The sequence below is a fragment of the Balaenoptera borealis genome (genome assembly GCF_965194805.1).
Source record: "Balaenoptera borealis genome assembly, chromosome: 14".
In the NCBI taxonomy this organism is placed as follows: Eukaryota; Metazoa; Chordata; class Mammalia; order Artiodactyla; family Balaenopteridae; genus Balaenoptera; species Balaenoptera borealis.
This window is the reverse complement of record NC_138875.1, coordinates 2,370,306-2,388,852: the sequence shown is the minus strand read 5'-3', so window position 1 is coordinate 2,388,852 and position 18,547 is coordinate 2,370,306. Positions and strand designations below refer to the sequence as shown.

The following is an 18,547-nucleotide window of genomic DNA, read 5'->3' as shown; positions in this document are numbered from 1 at the left end:
ATCTTTTGACATCAAAACATCAATTTATGTCAACTGTAATTTAAACTGAAGCTGAGTTTCCATTATTAGAATGATAATGGCATTTCTCATAAGGTCTTTTCTTTCACTTTCCCCGATTTTAGTTATTAAGACAACACCCGCTTCCTGTGCACGTTGTGAGGTGGTAGTGCCATGACTAATGGGGTCTGTTATCAGAGTACCCTGTGAAGATGGTTTCAGAATCCATTGTGATGAACAGAGTGTTCTATAAATGGGTATTGAAAATAATCAAGACATTCATGAAGCCAAACAGGCCACAGAAATGCCATAGCAACAGATGAACCATAATTGCGGCATTACGGGCTATTTCCCCAGCTACACTCTCATGGAATCGATGTTCAGGCGGCGTCCTCAGGAAGAGCCAAGGTCAGGTCTAGCTGCCTCCGTCCATGAGGAGGCAGGGGCTCGGCTGCTGGGCCGGGAGGAATGGGGGTGTGCTCCCACTTGCCATCCTCTCTGCTTACTGCCCACTTACGCCCAACGTGTCCTCAGCACCAACGGAGATGTGGAGATTCTGGGCAGCCCACAGCCCAAGTCAGTTAATCCAAGTCACCCAAGAAGATTTTGCTCTCAAGAAACAAAACTACGTGTTGGCCCAACGTTCGTATCTTGGTGGACATGCAGCTCAGACCAGAGCAGCAGATGGGGCTGTGCGAGGGCAGTAAGGACACCATCCATCTCTCTCCAGGACCAAAGTCAAGAACGCAGGGTGAGGGCCGTGGCTCCTTGGGCCTCGGGGAGTCTGTAGGAGCTAAAACAGCTGTTTTTGCAAATGGACACAAGTAGATGTGACCCCAGCCCTGCTTCCCTAAGGCACAGAGGCTAGAAAGGATTCCCAGGATCCACTGGATTTGACCATGACTCTCAGTCATAATCCCAGGAACACCCAGGAAGGTGCCAGCGTGAGAAGGAAGGATTGCATTTTCCAGGGACGTCCCTCGGTGTGACCTGTCTTGCCGAGGTGTCTGCTGGGAGAGACAGTCAGGTTGATGGGGACGTCCTCTCTTATGGTGAGAGGGCTGTGGGAGCAGAGTTGCTGGGAAGGGTGGATTCTTTCCTGTGGAGTTCCAGAAGGGCACATCCTTCTGGAAAGAGAGAGTGAGCGCAAGACGTGTGACGTGAATTCGGGAGAGGGGAGAAGGCTTCCTTGCTGCTCTTGCTTCCGTTAGAGGCTGGGGACTGACTTATCAGACACTTCTGTAGGTCACAGCTCTCCCTGTCTCCTGAGTCAGCCAGAATAATTGGTTTCATTAAGCTCTAGATATTTTAGAACTAGTTTCCCATGCATTAAGTGACTTCAGAGCTTTTCTCCCCCTTTGCCAACTTTGAAGGGTAATCTGGATGCTGGAGGCTTGCTCTCAGGCTTCTCAAACTCAGTTTGTTTCCATGGTTACAAAACAGTGTGCTCTCTCTGACCCACAATGCATCAGGAGGGGCACGCCGGCTGCCTGGTAATGGCTATATTGTTTTCCAAATTTGCAGACCTCCTTAACTATCCAAATGTTAGAAAGGTGGGTACCCTCCTGTTGTTTGTGCTAGCTGGCAATCATCATTTTTATTTAAGTATTTTTCAGGGAGCAAGGTAAAGGATATTTGCACTATAAATTACAAATATTGAAGCATCGTCTCCCAATAAGTGGACATATCAAGGACAAAGGTTGGAATGCAAGAGAGTGTCAGCAATTGCCACGGCGTCCCAGAGGAATTTTCTCTTGCCCAGGCTAAGTCCATTAGTCTAGCTCTGTACTTGGAGAGAGGAAACCCTGTCAGGGAGGCCAGATGCTGTGATGGTCAAGGGCCAGGCAGCAGATCTGAAAGATCTGGTTGTAAATCTTTTTCTTACTGGTTGTGGACAGTTTATTCTCTTAACCCTCGAGGGCTTGTTGGGAGGATTAAATAAGTAAAGGATTCAGTACAGTACATATTATGCACTCAATAAATGAGAATCGCTAGTTTTGGCACTATTATTTCAAAAATCATCAATTCCTGTGATACAAAACAGTGCAAGTATGTTGGTGTACAGTATATAGAGAGTGTTTGGTGGGGATTTGGAATTAATGAATTGATGATGGTAATGAGGATGAGATGATATGATGATGATGAAGATGATGAGATGATGATGATGATGATGGTGATGATGATGAGGTGGTGATGGGGATGATGAGGGTGATGGTGATGATGATGAGGTGATGGTGATGATGATGATGATGATGAGGTGATGATGATGAGGTGATGGTGATGATGATGATGATGATGAGGTGGTGATGATGATGATGGTGATGATGATGATGATGATGATGAGGTGATGAAGAGGTGATGATGGTGATGGTGATGATGATGGTGATGAGGTGATGGTGATGATGATGGTGATGATGATGAGGTGATGATGAGGTGATGGTGATGAGGTGATGGTGATGATGATGATGATGAGGTGATGGTGATGATGATGATGATGAGGTGATGGTGATGAGATGATGATGATGAGGTGATGATGAGGTGATGGTGATGAGGTGATGATGATGAGGTGATGGTGATGAGGTGATGATGATGAGGTGATGATGGTGACATAATGATGATGATGATGAGGTGATGATGTTGATGAGGTGGTGATGATGATGATGAGGTGGTGATGATGATGATGATGATGATGAGGTGATGGTGATGAGGTGATGACAGTGGTGGTTGGGGTGGTGACAATAAAATTATTGAGGTATAGAAAATATGGAGCCTTTAATGTAAATTTGGTTGCATTTGCTTCACTTAATGAGAAGTTACAATAATATTTAATCACTTAATAGTGATTAAGTGATTAATTAATAATAATCACTTAAAAATGGTTACAAGAGGTGGTCCTGGAGCCAGAATGCATGAGTTCAAATCTTGGCCTTGCCTCACCGTAGATGTGTAATCTTGGGTGACTTACTCGACCTCTATGTGTCTGGGTTTCCTTCCCAGTACACTGGAGATGATGATAATATACCCGTGTACCTCACTGGGCTGTTGAGAGCACTGAACGCACTAATATTTGTCGGGGCCTCAGACCAGGGCTGGGATCTCAGGAACATGCAGCATGGCATGGAAGAGCAGGACACTCAAGACACAAGCAGGAAACAACCATATTCTTCTCGTCCCTCACGTGCCTCTTAATCTGCTTTGCCAGCTGTCTCTTTCCTGCGTGAAATCTCAGGCTGGTCCTCATAACTTTTCCAACCACTCTTGAATTACACAGTCTTCTGGTCACTTCTCAAAGTAATAATAGTCTTATATCAGAAATTACAGTGACCGGTCCTATATGGTAAAATACCAAACTTCATTTAGAATGACAGTGTCTCTCTTCCCCCGGTTTATCCTGGCTTAAAAGTGAATTTGTAGCTTCTGCTAAGAAGGTTGATGAGGGGCAAGAATCATGAAATTGACTTTCACCACCTCCTTTGAAAGCGCCCCAGAGGTCCTGCACCTGTGTAGGTATAGGACTAGCTGACACCTATTATCTAGAGGCCTTGGCAGAAACTGGAATAAAAGACTCCCATTTTTAACACTGCTAAACATGCAACAAATATGGCATTATGACTGTTAGAATATATTTTTCTTAAATGATAAGTCCTTAATTTCACCCCTTCCTTGAGAGTTGAGGCATATATGATGCTAATTTTCAGTTACCATATACATCCACTCCCATTCCAATGCAGGGTTGCCAGATTTAGCAAATAAAAATACGGAACCCCCAGTTAAATTTGAATTTCAAATAGGCAACAAATAATCTTTAGTGTAAGTATGTCCCATGCACTATTTGGGGCATACTTATACTGAAACATCATTTGTTCTTTACCTGAAATTTAAATATAATTGGTTATCCTGTATTTTGTCTGGCAATCGTGTTCCAATAATTCTTGTATCTGAGATAGTTTGGATTTGCAAGCCTATGTCAGTTAGGGCATTTCAGTTGCAAACAACAGAATACCAGGTAAAAGTGTCCTTGGCTAGAGGCTGGGGAGGGTTTATAAAAATCCCCCAGTGGAGACAACCTCCCCAAAGAGCCCCCCTATTGGCCTCTGCTCCCTTCCAACCACTTCACAGCCCTTGGCCCCCTTGATCTCCTCTGAATTAGGCTGTGCCTTCCCAAAATCTGCCAGCAGTTTTTAGTTTTTGATGTCATTTTTCAATTACATTTTGTAACTCTCTGTTATCTTCCACGTATAATATGAGCTGACTAAAGGGAAAATGAAAGATTTGCAGTCTGGCTGGACACCCTTTCCATGAGCTCTTCCCATAGATGACTGTGTCTTCCTAACCCTGTTCCTTCGAAAATCCATCCCCTCCCTCCATCCTCTCTCAAGCTGTTGTCTGCAAGGAGGTGTGAATCTTAGCTATTTGAAACCACCCAGTTAGTGAAGAATGTTGGAATCTACTCAACCCTACTTTACAACTTTCCAATGTCTTTCATCTGGTGTCTCAAACTTCTTTAAAAGGAAAAGAATTTCAGCCCTGAAAATGGCACCAGTAACTAGCAAGGACTTTCCTTGAGGAGACAAAGCCACTTCCTATCTGTAAATTAGCTTTTTCAAGACCCCTGCCCGTACTACCCATGCAAAATCACTTGAGGACAAATGGTATGATTCATGTCTGATAATGAAGCAGAAACTCAGACACCACTATACTTGCTCATGTCCCAAATTATGGCATAAATGTCTTTACTTTTGGAAGCAGAAAGGGGCCTCAGCTGTCTGGCCATATCCACCAGGAAAGCCTCAACCATCACAATTATCTGGGTAAGTCCAGGTTTTCCCTTAAGTAGGAATAACAACCAGTTGCTGTGTTAAGTGATCTTGCACACGTTCACTCACTTAATCCACACAACAACCCCACGGGGCGGGACAGGTTTATCTCCATTTCACCCTAAACTTTGAGACAGAGTGTCTACACAACCAACTAATGGTTGGGCCATGGTTTGAACTTTGGCATCTCGCTGGAGAGTCTGTGCCATTCTGCCTCCTGCTCAAATCAAGGCTCTGGGGTCCTTCCCATACTGGCTTGGAAAAGTCTCAATACAAAATGAGTGGGATCATGTAGAGTGAAATTTGGAATAAGTTTAATATTCATACACCTTAAACTTGTACTGTGTGTCTATTATATCTCAATGAAGCTGGAAGAAAAAGTTTTCAATATTCTCTTAGCTACATCCAGAAAAGAAGAAAGCTCTCATTCAAAAAGGTACCCACATCCCAATGTTTATAGCAGCACTAATTTACAATAGCCAAGACATGGAAGCAACCTAAGTGTCCATCAACAGAGGAATGGATAAAGAACATGTGGCACATATATACAAGGGAATATTACTCAGCCATGAAAAAGAATGAAATAATGCCATTTGCAGCAACGTGGATGGACCTAGAGATGATCGTGCTAAGTGAAGTCAGTCAGAAAGAGAAAGACACTTATACCTGATATCACTTGTATGTGGAATCTAAAAAATAGGACAAATGAACTTATTTACAAAACAGAAACAGATTCACAGACATAGAAAACAAACTTATGGTTACCAAAGAGGGGGGAGGGATAAATTGGGAGTATGGGATTAACAGATGCACACTACCATATATAAAATTAATAAACAACAAGGATTTACTGTGTAGCACAGGGAACTATACTCAGTAAATTGTAATAAAATATAGTGGAAAAGAATCGAAAAAAATATATAGATATATACATATACGTATATGTATAACCGAATCACTTTGCTATAGACATGAAACTAACACAATATTGTATATCAACTTTACTTCAATAAAAAAATAAAAAATAACTCCCATGACCCAGTTTAAAAAAATATTCCCTCATCAGCAGGACTTAAATACCTATGTTTCTAAAAAATGTTGAATATTAAAAAGCCATTGCTTTTATTTCAATAATGATCTATACCCATACATACAGAAAAAAATCCCAGATGATAGCAAGACCTACAGTTCCAAGAAAGACATCACTTACTATGCTATTTTTCTCCTTCTAAATGCAATTGATCCTTTTACGTTCCATTTAGGAAAATAAACTTTCCCCCTTACCTGAACACTTAACAATATATTTTTAGAAGCAACTGATTATACATTGGGCATAAAGGTGAAATATATGCTAAAACTGTGACTGTGTACTGCTACTGAAACATCTATACAGGGGAAATTTGTTGGTGATTGAATTATTTGGGGACTGCAGTTTGATAAGCACGTCAGACTTCAGCTGTATTTCCCGTAGTCAGGAAATGCTCAGAAACAGAAGTCTGCTGACTTCACGGGTTAGTTCCAGCCTCTCTGCTCAAGGAAGAGCAGAGAACCTTCCAGTCGCCCGTCAACGGGTGAGACCAGCATATGAACCAGCCTGCTCTTTTCACATCTTCTTTTCACTTCTCCCCTTGCTTGTTTGAAAAACACTCCGTTCTCACTTTTCAGATTAAGCAAATGATCTTCAAACACTGTTATGACCAAATAGAGCACAAAATAAATATAATAGGATGACACAGATCAACGAATTTGCCTAAAAACGTAGGTCAACTGCTTTTTCAAACATGTTCCAAATGTATGTAGTGGAAGTAATACTTAATTCTTTTATTCCAAAAGATTAAAAGTCTTACTCTATCTTACTGCACCTTTCTTTCAGCACCTCTAGGATGTTTTTTGGCCTAAATGTAGCTGCCATTTATTGTGATTGGTGTCAGGCAGGAACGCTTTGTTCTGGCCGTGCAGTTATCTGGGTCTGGGTCGTTTGCTTTACCGCGGCCTTTATTGGTGCTCAAAGGGTGAGGCTGGGCCCTTCTGGCTCAGAGAAAACAGAGCAAGTGAAATACAGTTGCCAAAGATTATGAGGAGCCTGGCTAAAACAGGAAGTGATAATAATCCCTGCATGGGCTTTTGAGAGTTTAAAGTACTTGAAGGAAGTTTGAATTATGGCCCAGTATGTATTTAACCCTTTTAGTGCCAGGACGGAAAGAAAAAGACTGAGGATGGAAGGGGTGCCAATGTCCAGGAGAAGCATGTGCAGAGCAACTACTGACATTCAAAGTGTTTTGGGTTTTATCAGCGTCCTCCCTGTTTCCTGAAAGAAAATTTTTTTTTTGTTTAGAAACTTGAACAAAAGACACCATTTTTTAATAGTCATCATTTCTTTGCTCCCCGCCGCCCCTTCTCCTCCCTCTGGTAGCTTTCTTTTTCTTTTTTTAAAATTTTATTTATTTATTTGTTTTTGGCTGCGTTGGGTCTTCGTTGCTACGCACGGGCTTTCTCTAGTTGCGGCGAGTGGGGGCTACTCTTCGTTGTGGTGCGCGGGCTTCTCACTGCGGTGGCTTCTTTTGTTGCAGAGCATGGGCTCTAGGCGCGCAGGCTCAGTAGTTGTGGCGCACGGGCTCAGCAGTTGTGGCTTGTGGACTCTAGAGTGTGGGCTCAGTAGTTGGGGCGCACAGGCTTCCTTGCTCCGCGGCATGTGGGATCTTCCCGGACCAGGGCTGGAACCCGTGTCCCCTGCATTGGCAGGCGGATTCTTAACCACTGCGCCACCAGGTAAGCCCCCTCTGGTAGCTTTCTGAAAAGACCAGACCTGAACAATTTGATGATCATAAAAATTTCTTCAAGTTAGTGAGAAATTCAGTTCTTTCCTTGCTGGGGAGAAAATCCTGCACATTCTCACGTTCTACCATCATGGCAGGAAAGCTCCGCGTCAGTGGGGATAAACGCCATGATCCACGGAGTAAAATCTCTCAGGAAACCTGAGGCGTGAACCAGACAGTGCTAAGGCCAAAGAGATTAAGATTGAGGGCCACGGCTTGATGGAATCTATTTATAGTCATCCACACCGAGAAGAGGTTGCGGAAACCTTTTTTGGTCAACTTGCCAAAGCATTCAGTTACATCTACTTACGATGGGGCGTTTAATTCCATTACATTCTGGAAAAACAATTCAGCTGACCACAGACCACCAAATAGCTCTTTGGACTACACTGGAGAGAATTTCCTCTTTCAGAATGTTGGAAGAATCGAACAGCACAGAGGCTGTAACTGCTCCTTAACAGGGAAGAAACAGTGGGAGATTGAAAGATAAAGCAGGTGGATGGTTTGGAGGAATCAGTCACACGCATAACCAGATGCGATATTTCAAGGGAAGGAAAAAAGTGAAATCAGAAAAATAAAAAGAACTCTAGGAAACAAACAAATGTTCTGTTTAACATGGTGGATTGAACAGATGCATTTATCTTCTCTCTACCCAACCCGCTGCAAAAGAATTTTAAAAGTTTTATTCACAGTAACAAAGAGGATGGGAGAAAAGACAGCAGCAGGTGAGGTATTTCAACAAGTATGTGGAACTTAGAGGACAGAGTGAAAACTGGTAAAGGCTTTGAGGATCTGAGGAAGTGTCTATAGATGGAGACATTGATGGAAGAGAGGTAGTTTATCTCAAGGAACCCACTGAGAAGGGTCCCCTCCAGCATTCTGAGTAGCAGGTGAGAACGACTATCCCTCGCTTCTGTCTCGCAGGAAACTGAAGATTTATTCAGTGGAGAAAGTGAACAGTAGGTGCTCTGAATGTGGGACCCCAGACACCGCCAAAGGTCAGCATGGGGACTGGTATCCACGCAGGAGATTTTGGGAAAGGCCCTTTGCTCTTTGAACCCCTTCCCCACGTACTCCGAGACCTTCAGAAACCAGGTGTGGCGACCCTTACCCATCCACAAGCCCCACCATGAGCTCAACCAATCTGGGTTTTAGTACCTCAGTTATCAGTATGAGAGGATAGTCAAGCATTACTAGAAATTTGATGGGGAAAACATAAAATAGAACAAATTAACCTAGAGGAAATAGTCAATGAAAATGAAGGAAGCAGAAATAAACTTTAAAAAAATCAACATTAATATTAGATAGATAAGCAGAGGCTGCATTCATGAAACAGAAACAGATGAATACAGACACCCATGCACCCGCACACATATGTATGGGCAAGGAATAAATAAAAGGCCTTGGGATTTGTAGGTGTGAGAGCTAAAATAAAATACAATTTCTATAAACAGTTTAAAGGATAAAGTGAAGGGAAATTTCTCAGCACTGAAGGATGTACAAATGTAAAAAAAAATACGGGGTCCACATTTGGGTCCATCATCATGAAATGTGGGGGTACCATCACCAAATAGAAGATCTGAAGGGCTTTGAAATGGGAACAGCAAGCAAACACAGTTCACACACAGAAATGGTAGAATGAATAGGACTCCTCAGCACAAGGAAGGGAGAAGACAAAGCCTTCAAAATCCCGAGTGAAACGCAAGATGGTCCACGAACCGGTCATTGTCTAAGCTGGATGATGGGCATACCTGTGGATCTCGTATACTACTCTTTTTTATGTATGTTTATAGAATTTTCAAAAATAGAAATTTTACAAGCTGCCGTGAAAATCAACCAACCAACAGCAAGACAACAGTAAGAGAAAGCTAAGGAACCAAGAGTTACCAGTACGCATGTATCATTTAAAAGTGTGTCGTCCGTGATCAATGCCAAAGAAACAGCTACACGTGGGGCTGGGACACACGGTTGGGTCAGGGCCCTGGCAGTTTATGTTATCAGGCCATTTGAGATTTCCCTTTATAAAAACAAAAAGACAAAAATAAAAACTAGGGAAATTGCAAGAGGAAAATTATGTTCAACCTATAATTTTATCCCCGACCAAACCATAAAATATGAGGGTAAAGTAAAGACGTTTTTAGGCATGCCAGAACCTAAAATCTGTGCTTCTCTGCACCCTCTTTAGGACACTCATGAAGGACGTGCTTCCTCTTGGAGAAGATGCAGCCAGGAAAGAGGAAGACGTGAGACTGAGGACACAGGGGTCCCACCCGGGACAGAAGTGGAGGGAACTCCCAGGAGGGCTTCACCTGTCGTCAGACCCAGACTGCTCTGCCCCTTCACCCGGCCCCTCGTCGCCTCGCCACCTTCCTCCCACCCGACGACGCCACCAACGTGCCGGGGAGGGTAGGGGAAGCATGGGGTGTGACTCACTGGCCTGGCAGGCGTCACGTGACTCCCAGTGGTGTCTCCTTCCCCAAACCAAGGTAATGGGATTGCTAAGCCAGCGGGGAATTGGGGCAGTTTTCAAGCAGGGAGTAGAAGGCTTGCTTCTCAGGAAGATGCCCATCAACCAACCCAGGTGTATTTGAGGGAGAGATCTGAACGGGAGAGACAGCAGGGAGAGGCCGTCCAGAGCCCCTGCCCTCCCGCTGGCCCAGCAGTGAAGATAGTTCCTTTCCCTATGACTGGCAGACTACACAGACGGTAGCCAGAAGGGGCCGCCTTGTGGCGCCCCATCCAGAAAGGCTACCTGCTGGGTGAAGAAGGCCTGGCAACAAGAGCCGTGGGGTGTGCAGACCCAGGCAGGGGGCGCAGGACCGGGAGGGGGCTGGGATGGCGTGGACTTGCCTCTCCGGGACCTGAGCAGTGGGCCTGCCCCTCCCCCCAGCGCATCACACTGAAGAATTCATACCGTGCCCGGGAGGGACCAGCGTTTAGACACCTGTAGAGCTGACTGTACCCCCATGTTATCTGGAAGAACAACACTGCAAACCTGGGTATTAAAATGGCTTCTTCATAAAGTCACAGTCACACCAGATCATAAAGACAGGTCTTAGTGAACAGTAGTTACAGAGTAACAAGCTTTAGACGTTTCCACAGCACAGGAGAAATAAGAAATCTCAACAGTTTTCAAATATATTAAATGAAGGGGAAAATAAAGGAAAACGCCTTCCCCTAAAATGGAAAGCAAAAGAACAGAATATGTATTTTTCATGTTTGAGTTCATTATTTTTGCTGAAGACTGCTTCTGTGAACAGTCTTGCACAATCCCCGTGAGAGATGGATGGATGGAAAGGAAAGGTTGCAGAGGAAGAGGAATAATGGACCATTACCCAGCAGAGGGTCGGTTCCCTTAGGCGTCTCTGGGCCACTTTAGGCATTGGCAGGCGTCACAATGGGGCATGAGCCGTCATGTGAGAGGTTCCAGAGGACAGAAAAAGTCTCCTGAGGTTCCTCGAAAAGAGCAGTATTGCCACCTTTTAAAAGGGATGGCCTAGGACCTAGTTATAGACTGTTCATCTTGGAATCAGTATCTGGGAAGTTACTGGAGCAAATCATTGAGTAATCTGCTGGCCACCCACCAGGAGGGCAGAAGACACTGGGAAGGAACAACAAATGTTTCTGGAAGAGCAAATGTAATTGGCAAAATCCAAGGCCCCCCTCCAAGTCTTCAGGGTGCAAAGGGACCCCAGGAGATGGGCCTGGGGGTCGAGCACTGTGGTGACTAGGGAATCTGCTAATGTAAAAAAACTGTCCCAGAGTATTGTGAGACACACTTGAGTGAGTACTAATAGTGTATTTAGACACGATACCAGTTTCAGCAAATCTTTCCAAATGAGAAAGAGAAATGCCACATGTATATAATAGGGTATGAAATTTAAAGGGCAAAATCCGGGCAAGGCTGACCCTGGACAGCTTGGGACAAGAAGCTTTAGGGCCACGTGGGGGGCACCAGTTTCCAGACATGAAACTATTTGTTTTCTACCCAAATCCAGAGGGCCCTACAAATCAAAATCCAGCCATAGCAACCAAGAGGGGAAAGGCAAGTTGCGGCGCGAATGTTGGAGAAGAATTGCCTGGAACACTTTATTATCCTCCTTAATCACAGCGGGAAAATGGTTCACGTTCTCTGCCAAACAGTGTTCTAAGGGCTTCCATCTTCTAACTGAAGTGATCCAGACAGTAACCCTCTGAAGGTGGGACTCTTATTATCTCCATTTTACAGACAGGGAGACTGAGGCTTTGAGAAGTAAAGCAACATGTCTGAGATCACACAGCTAAAAAGTTGCCAACAGGAAGACCGTTATCGGAAACTCAAGAACACAGTGGAAGTTTCTGTTCCTTAATGTTTCTCAAACTCGTTCACGTGGACTGTCAACCTATCCAACGAAGTATCATTAAATATGACTTTCTGTGCGAGATCAAATAGTACATTTGCTTTTACTCACCTCTGCGTAAAAAAGCAACAGGTATCAGAGAAAAGTAAAAGGCATTTTTGTAGGAGAAAGACACAGAAATGAAAGACATCCAAACCATTACCTTCGTGTTTTCCTACACAGGCGACGTCCGCCAGCTCCAATTTCAGCGGCAGGACAGGCTGCCCCAGAGCCAGGCTTTGTGCCACGGAAGCAGTGAGCGTGAAAGATCTGAACCTGAGGACGGAGGCGAGCACGGTTCTGCACTCACATCCTCTCGTGGCGAAGGAGTCGTGGGTCCGTGCGGGCTGCTGGCCGGCAGAAGGCAGAGGCAGATGACAGAAGCAGCGGGAGGGAGGCCAGGCCCTGCCCCCTGGTCCAGCACGAGGTCCCCCGCGTGCCCTGCGGGGCCACGCTCTGCATCCACTTGTGCCCAAGTCACTAACCCGGCCGCCCAGCAGCGGCTCCGAGCTCGCGGCCAGCACCGTCCGCGGTCGCCAGCTAAGAGCCCCTGTGCGTGTGCTGCAGCCTGGGAGGGGCTGCCACGGGGGGACACGCACAGGCGATCTTCTGAGGCCCGTGGCAGAGACCCCGTCGGGGTAAGATGTGGCTCCTTTGTGTTTGCCACGCTTTACAAGAAAACTTGATGGGAAATGTAGAAGGCACTCACTCACCTCGGTCAGTGTCACACTTCCACGGGGCTCTTGTCACACAGGGAAGCTTCTGGAACACGCAGAGCAGTTAGTGCTAGATGGAGACGACGCCTGCCATCGTCCGCTGTGAAAATCCCACCGTGTCCGCGCTGCCCGTGGCCGGCCTTCTGTGCTGAGACCGGTAGGTGCCTGGGTGAGTGGGCCCACAGGTGCAGGGGGCGTGTGTGTGAAGCTTTTACTGCAGATGTCAAATCACAAATAATTGTCCTTTGAAGATAATATTTGTGTGTGTGTGTGTGTGTGTTTTACAGACCCGATATTAAACTGTGAAATCTGATGCCAGCGTAAGGGAGAGTGTTGATAATACCAGCTCCCACTCTGCGAGAGCCTTCAGTTCCATGCACTGTGCGTTGTTGTGAGTGCTCCAAGCTTACGAGACAGGGAGCGTCGTACTCATTCACAGAGGAAGCGGTTGGCACGCAGGAGGCCGGCGGTCTACCCAGATCACACAGCACCGAAGTCACAGAGCCGGAGTGAAACGTGAATGTGATTGCAAAACGCACGTTCAATCTGGTCCACTCTGCTGCAGAAGGTCTCAGACAGGACATGCTGAGCTCTGGAAAATGGGAATAACCAGGGAAAGAGCAGTTTTTGACAATGAAAGACAATGATATGATAAGACAGCGCAGGGGGTTTGCAGTTCAGGACTTGGGTGGGATGGACACACATCACCCTGTCCCCGCTCTAAGTACAGCCAGAATCCCTGCACGTGATGTGAAACAAACATGCAAAGGCTCTGAAAAGTGAAGAGAACAGGCAGACCTGCCAGGCGCGAGAGTGTGCTCCTAGACCCTGAACTGGATTCAGGGAACCAGCAGCCCGGGAGCCCCAGTGGGCACAGACCAGAGGCCCCAAGAAGAGTCTGCTGTCTCTGGCCAGAGGGGCGGCCTAGCAGGACAGAGGATTTTGACTCAATTACTGCCCTACACCTTCCGAACTCCATGGAGAAATCCACGACCATCACTCCCGCCCCCGACCCCAGCAAAGGCTGAGGGGGCACCTAGGGCCAGAACGTTTACTACCGTCTAGTGGGAAGACAGCTGACACCAGCACAGCCGGGTCGTTGGAGAGGCCCAGGGCAAGGCTGGGTACCACCCTTGCACCCCTTCCTCAGGGAAACTGGTCGTCCCCTGACCCGGCAGCAAGAATGGCGCCCCTCGCCCTGTTAGTGTGGTATCAGAGGAAGCCTTCCGAAGCAGAAGTCGTCATAACAGAATAATCCAAATATCCAGGTTATAATAAAAAGGTTACTCATCAGACCAAGCACCAGGAGAATCTCAGCCGGAGCGAGAAGAGATGTTCAGCAGATACCAACACCAAGATGACCCAGATGTTGGTTATTTGACAAGGATTTTAAAGCACCCTCAAAATAAACTGCTTCGACAAACCATGACAAACACACTTGAAACAAACAACAACAACAAAAGTAGAAACTCTCAGCAAAGAAATAAAAGACACAAAGAAGAACCAAATGGAAATTTTTATAACTGAAAAATGCAATCACTGAAATGAAAACCTCAGTGGATGGGCTCAAAAGCAGACTGGAGAGGACAGAGGAAAGAACCGGTGAACTTGAGGATGGACAGCAGAAATTTCCCCATCTGAGGAACAGAGAGAAAAACAGACTGGAAAAAAGAACGTGGGCAGAGCCTCAGGGAGCTGTGCACCTAGAACAAAAGAGCGAACATCCTGTCATCAGAGTCCCAGGAGGAGGAGAAAGAAGTGGGCCCAGAAAGGCATTCCAAGAAATGTGGATGAAAAGTTCCCCAATGCAGCAAAAGACAAACACCTACACATCCAAGAAGCAGAGTGAACCCCCAACAGTATAAACCCCAAAACTGCCCGACAGGAAGATCATACTCCAACTCCAACCCCCTTGCAGGGCTTCCTATTGCTAAATGGTAAGAACATTTTATTTTTTATATCAAAGAATTAAATAATGATATAAAAATTTTCCATTTAAGATAGAATAATTTTCTATCATGTATCTAAAAGCATATTAACTAAGTACATGTGATAGTGGACATATAAAAATATAAATATTATAGACACATATCAATTGGCTTTTAAATAACAAAATGCAAGAATTCCAAATAGACTATGTGCTTTTTGCTGTTTTTGATATTATGACATGAAGATATATGTCCATCTACATTTTAGGATATGTAATGAGCTAAAACCAAACCGGATATAATATCTTATTTGAAAATGCATTTGTCAACAAATCATGCTTTTACCACGTAATTATTTTAAAATAAATTAAATGGAGAATATCACTGTTGCCATAGGGACAGTTGAAATGCGTCTTTATGTATAATCAAAATGATCAACATTTGTGTTAAAATGAACGTTATAATGAAATCTTTAGTGACATACCAATCAAAAAATGCTTTTTTAACTTACTGCTTCTTCATTATGTACCATGCAAAAATAATCATATGATTAAAAAGATTCTCCCAGGGCTCTCGAGATTAGATATTATTGTAGAAGAAGTTGGCAGGACCAAAAGAGGTTGGGAAATTGTGCATGTCTGTTTAATCGTGGGCGCCTTCATTTTTCCCCAACCACAAATGTGCTTTCACTTCTTCATCTCCTTGCTGGGAGGTGGGCAGATGTTGCTTAACTGAGCAGGGGCCCTGATTAAAGTGAGATGCTCATCCGAGGTTTCAAGCCAACTTCACAGTCAACAGCCCAGCCTTCTTACCAACCCGAGAAAAGGGTGCTGTCCACTCAGCCCTGGTGACGGGGAGCTGCAAGATTGGGAAAGAGGAAGTGAGGAAGTGGCGCCTCTAACCGAACCGGCTTTGTCTGAAGCAGTCAAAGTTGGTGCGGTTTAGAGGAACATGAATTTACCAAGGCAGGTAATACAGCATCCCCACAAACAGAGCTGGGGTTTGACTTAGGCTCAGTTGAGGTGAATCCACAGTACATACTTGCTTACCGCGTACATGCACATGACTGCCGCATACTTACACCCGGGCACGGGGGTCATTTTGGTTTTTTCTTGCATTTATGCAGATAGACTTAATGACACTTTACATCAACAGCAGCAGAGCGGGTAGGTTTGCCATCCATCTCTCCCACTTCCCAGCTACGTGGTCTGCGTGAGCTACTTTTCCAGGCTGTGCCTATTTCTTCATCTGCGAAGCAGGGTTGGTAAGGGTGATTACCTTTATCCTAAGAGCAGAAAACAAGCGAATATCTGCAAAGCCCTGAGAACAGTGCCTGTCACATGATAAGCACCACAGAGAGGCTACTATATAAACTAAAAATATCTGACACAGATGCAGTCGTGTCCGGAAATGCTGGAAACGCGAGGGTGTCGGGAATCGGAGTTCAGCCCAGTGAGGTCGTCCAAAGGGTTTTCTGTAGATTTAGGTCTCCCTAGAGTCTAATCTTTGACGTTCTCGTTTCCCTACTTTTTACTGTTTCCCGTTCCTATTCCGCTGACTGAATTAGCAGGGTGAGCTGAGAGTGTCACAGAGGAAACAGAAGGGTCAGGAGGGAGAAGCAGCCCCCAAACTGGGGGTGCACAAGGAGGAAGGTGTCCACTGGGGCACCATCTTGGTTCCAGGCTGCGGTGGAGCACACCTGTCACCTCCTGTCTCCAGCAGGGAGCTGCCCTGAGGGGAGCCCAGGGTCTCCTTTCCCCCAGTGGCCCCCCCCCGGCCACCAAGGAATCTGTAGACAGGGTGAGGGGGGCCCGAGGACCAGGGGCCCAGAACTCCCCCCTCAATTCCCTGCTCTCCTCGGGACCCAGGAGGGAATGACAGGCAGCTTCTGCCCTAAGAACACTTCCTCATGTTCTAGAAAGGAGCTGTCATGTCCCCTGCCCTTCTCCTCTCCAGACAAAGCAATCTTCTTTGATGTTTTCTCAGCCGCCCTCTTCGCCAAACTTTAACGAAACATTAGTTAGGAACACGATAGGCATTAATATTTATCTCCTCAAGACTTCGAGCTTTCGGCTTCCTTAGCCTTTGAACATCTTTATAAATTTTGTTCACCATCAGAACTTGCGATTACAAAAATGTTAAAGCTAAAAGCAGAGTTGAGTGGGAACAGGGAAGGGACCGCCCTCTTCAGAAACACTGTGTCTTCAAAGGATCGTTTCCCACTGGTTTTGCCAAAATTCCCTAGGATGAGGTGGCCTCTCCCCATTACTCGGAGCGGTTCTGGAACCGAAATGGGGTTTCCACAGTTTCCTACCTACCCCATCCCCCGGGGAAGAGGCCGGGACATCTCGCTGAGCTTCCAATGAGCTGGAACTGAATTTCTTATCGCTAGGCTCTCAACTGCAATGTAAACATCTTTTTATTAACTTTGAAAACATATGCTACTTAAGTTTTTGAAAAATATCCAGGGAATCCAAGCTGAAAGAAAAGCCATCATCCTGCTCATGGCTACATTCAAACCATATCTACTATCGGGGTGATTCGTCCAAAAATGAACCCCCATCTTCAAATTCTCGATTTCTATTTAAATTTACAATTTAATGCCATCATCAGGGAAAATGCAACCATGTGTAGGATATACCCATGCTTGGAGGTCTGTAGGTTTTAAACAGAGCTGATTTACGATTGATTAACATGGTGAGAATGTGTTTATTTGCTTGCTCAGGGAAAATGAATTCTTAAAAGCACTCTTCTTGGGCTTCCCTGGTGGCGCAGTGGTTAAGAATCCGCCTGCCAGTGCAGGGAACACGGGTTCGAGCCCTGGTCCGGGAAGATCCCACATGTCGCGGAGCAACTAAGCCCATGCACCACAACTACTGAGCCCACGTGCCACAACTACTGAGCCTGCGCTCTAGAGCCCGTGAGCCATAACTACTGAGCCCGCATGCCTAGAGCCCGTGCTCCGCAACAAGAGAAGCCACTGCAGTGAGAAGCCCGTGCACAGAATGAAGAGCAGCCCCCGCTCACCGCAACTAGAGAAAGCCTACACGCAGCAACAAAGACCCAACGCAGCCAAAAATAAATAAAATAAATAAATTAAAAAAAAAAAAAAAAAAAGAAAGCACTCTTCTTTGTTTTTACTACTCGCAGGTAAGTTTCGGTCCATGCTGTCAATGCCATGTGAGTTTTGAGTTGTCTTCTCCAGTCTCCAAAGAACCTCCACGTTCTGTTTCATTTCCTCATCCTGATGGTCCCGGGAGGATGGAGAGCAGTGGTCAGTCATCCTGCTACTCAGATGAAGACTCCACTGCCCAGGGCCACACTGAGGGACCCAGAGCCCAGGTCTCCCGAGGGCGAGCCCTCCAGGCTGTTCCCTCTTGGTTCAAATCCTCATAAGGTGGCTCTTTTCTTATTAAGCAACGTATCATGTCAGATTCTGTCCCACTTTATCTAGAGAGGCAGCCCCCTCGTCCAGAAACCCCAGCCCAGCGTCTCCCCTGCCCCACGTCGTGGTCCAGCCCTGCTGTGCGGTCCTGGGTGGGTGCTTGCTGGGTAGTAACTGCTTTTCCTTTTAAATATGATTTATGGTGGTGTATAAACATTTACTTTTAAAAGTTTAAAAGCATTCATAATCCTATCCAAGGATAGGAGACTTTTTGAGTTTTCTCTTTCAATCCTTGTGCCGACGCCTATTTTACGTTCTCACCGTGATGCACTGGAGACACGCCGTTAGTGTCCTAGGGCTCCAGCCGGGCACGCCTGTTCCTGCCTCAGGATCCCACCCCTGCAGTTCTTCCCCAGTGGACGTCATCCACGTCATCCTTCAGGACTGAGCCCAAATGTGCCCCTCCTGAGGCCTCCTGCCCCCTCCCTCTCTGTAGAAGACTCCAGTGC

At 45.7% G+C, this 18,547-nt stretch overlaps 1 long non-coding RNA gene across 9 annotated transcripts in view; it reads left to right on the top strand.

The window, feature by feature from the left end:
- The window catches only part of LOC309610652, a 38,962-nt gene that overhangs the window by 11,028 nt on the left and 9,387 nt on the right, over positions 1-18,547 (top strand). For 2 of the 9 annotated variants that reach the window (XR_014234109.1, XR_014234113.1), the window contains 3 exons: positions 9,816-10,116; positions 12,193-12,882; positions 13,013-15,223. This is a non-coding gene — a long non-coding RNA (uncharacterized lncRNA). Of the gene's footprint in view, positions 1-122; positions 1,050-4,746; positions 4,809-9,815; positions 10,117-12,192; positions 12,895-13,012; positions 15,224-17,378; positions 17,783-18,547 lie in introns of those variants that run through there. The other 7 variants (XR_014234106.1, XR_014234108.1, XR_014234110.1 and 4 more) reach the window with 7 other exon arrangements.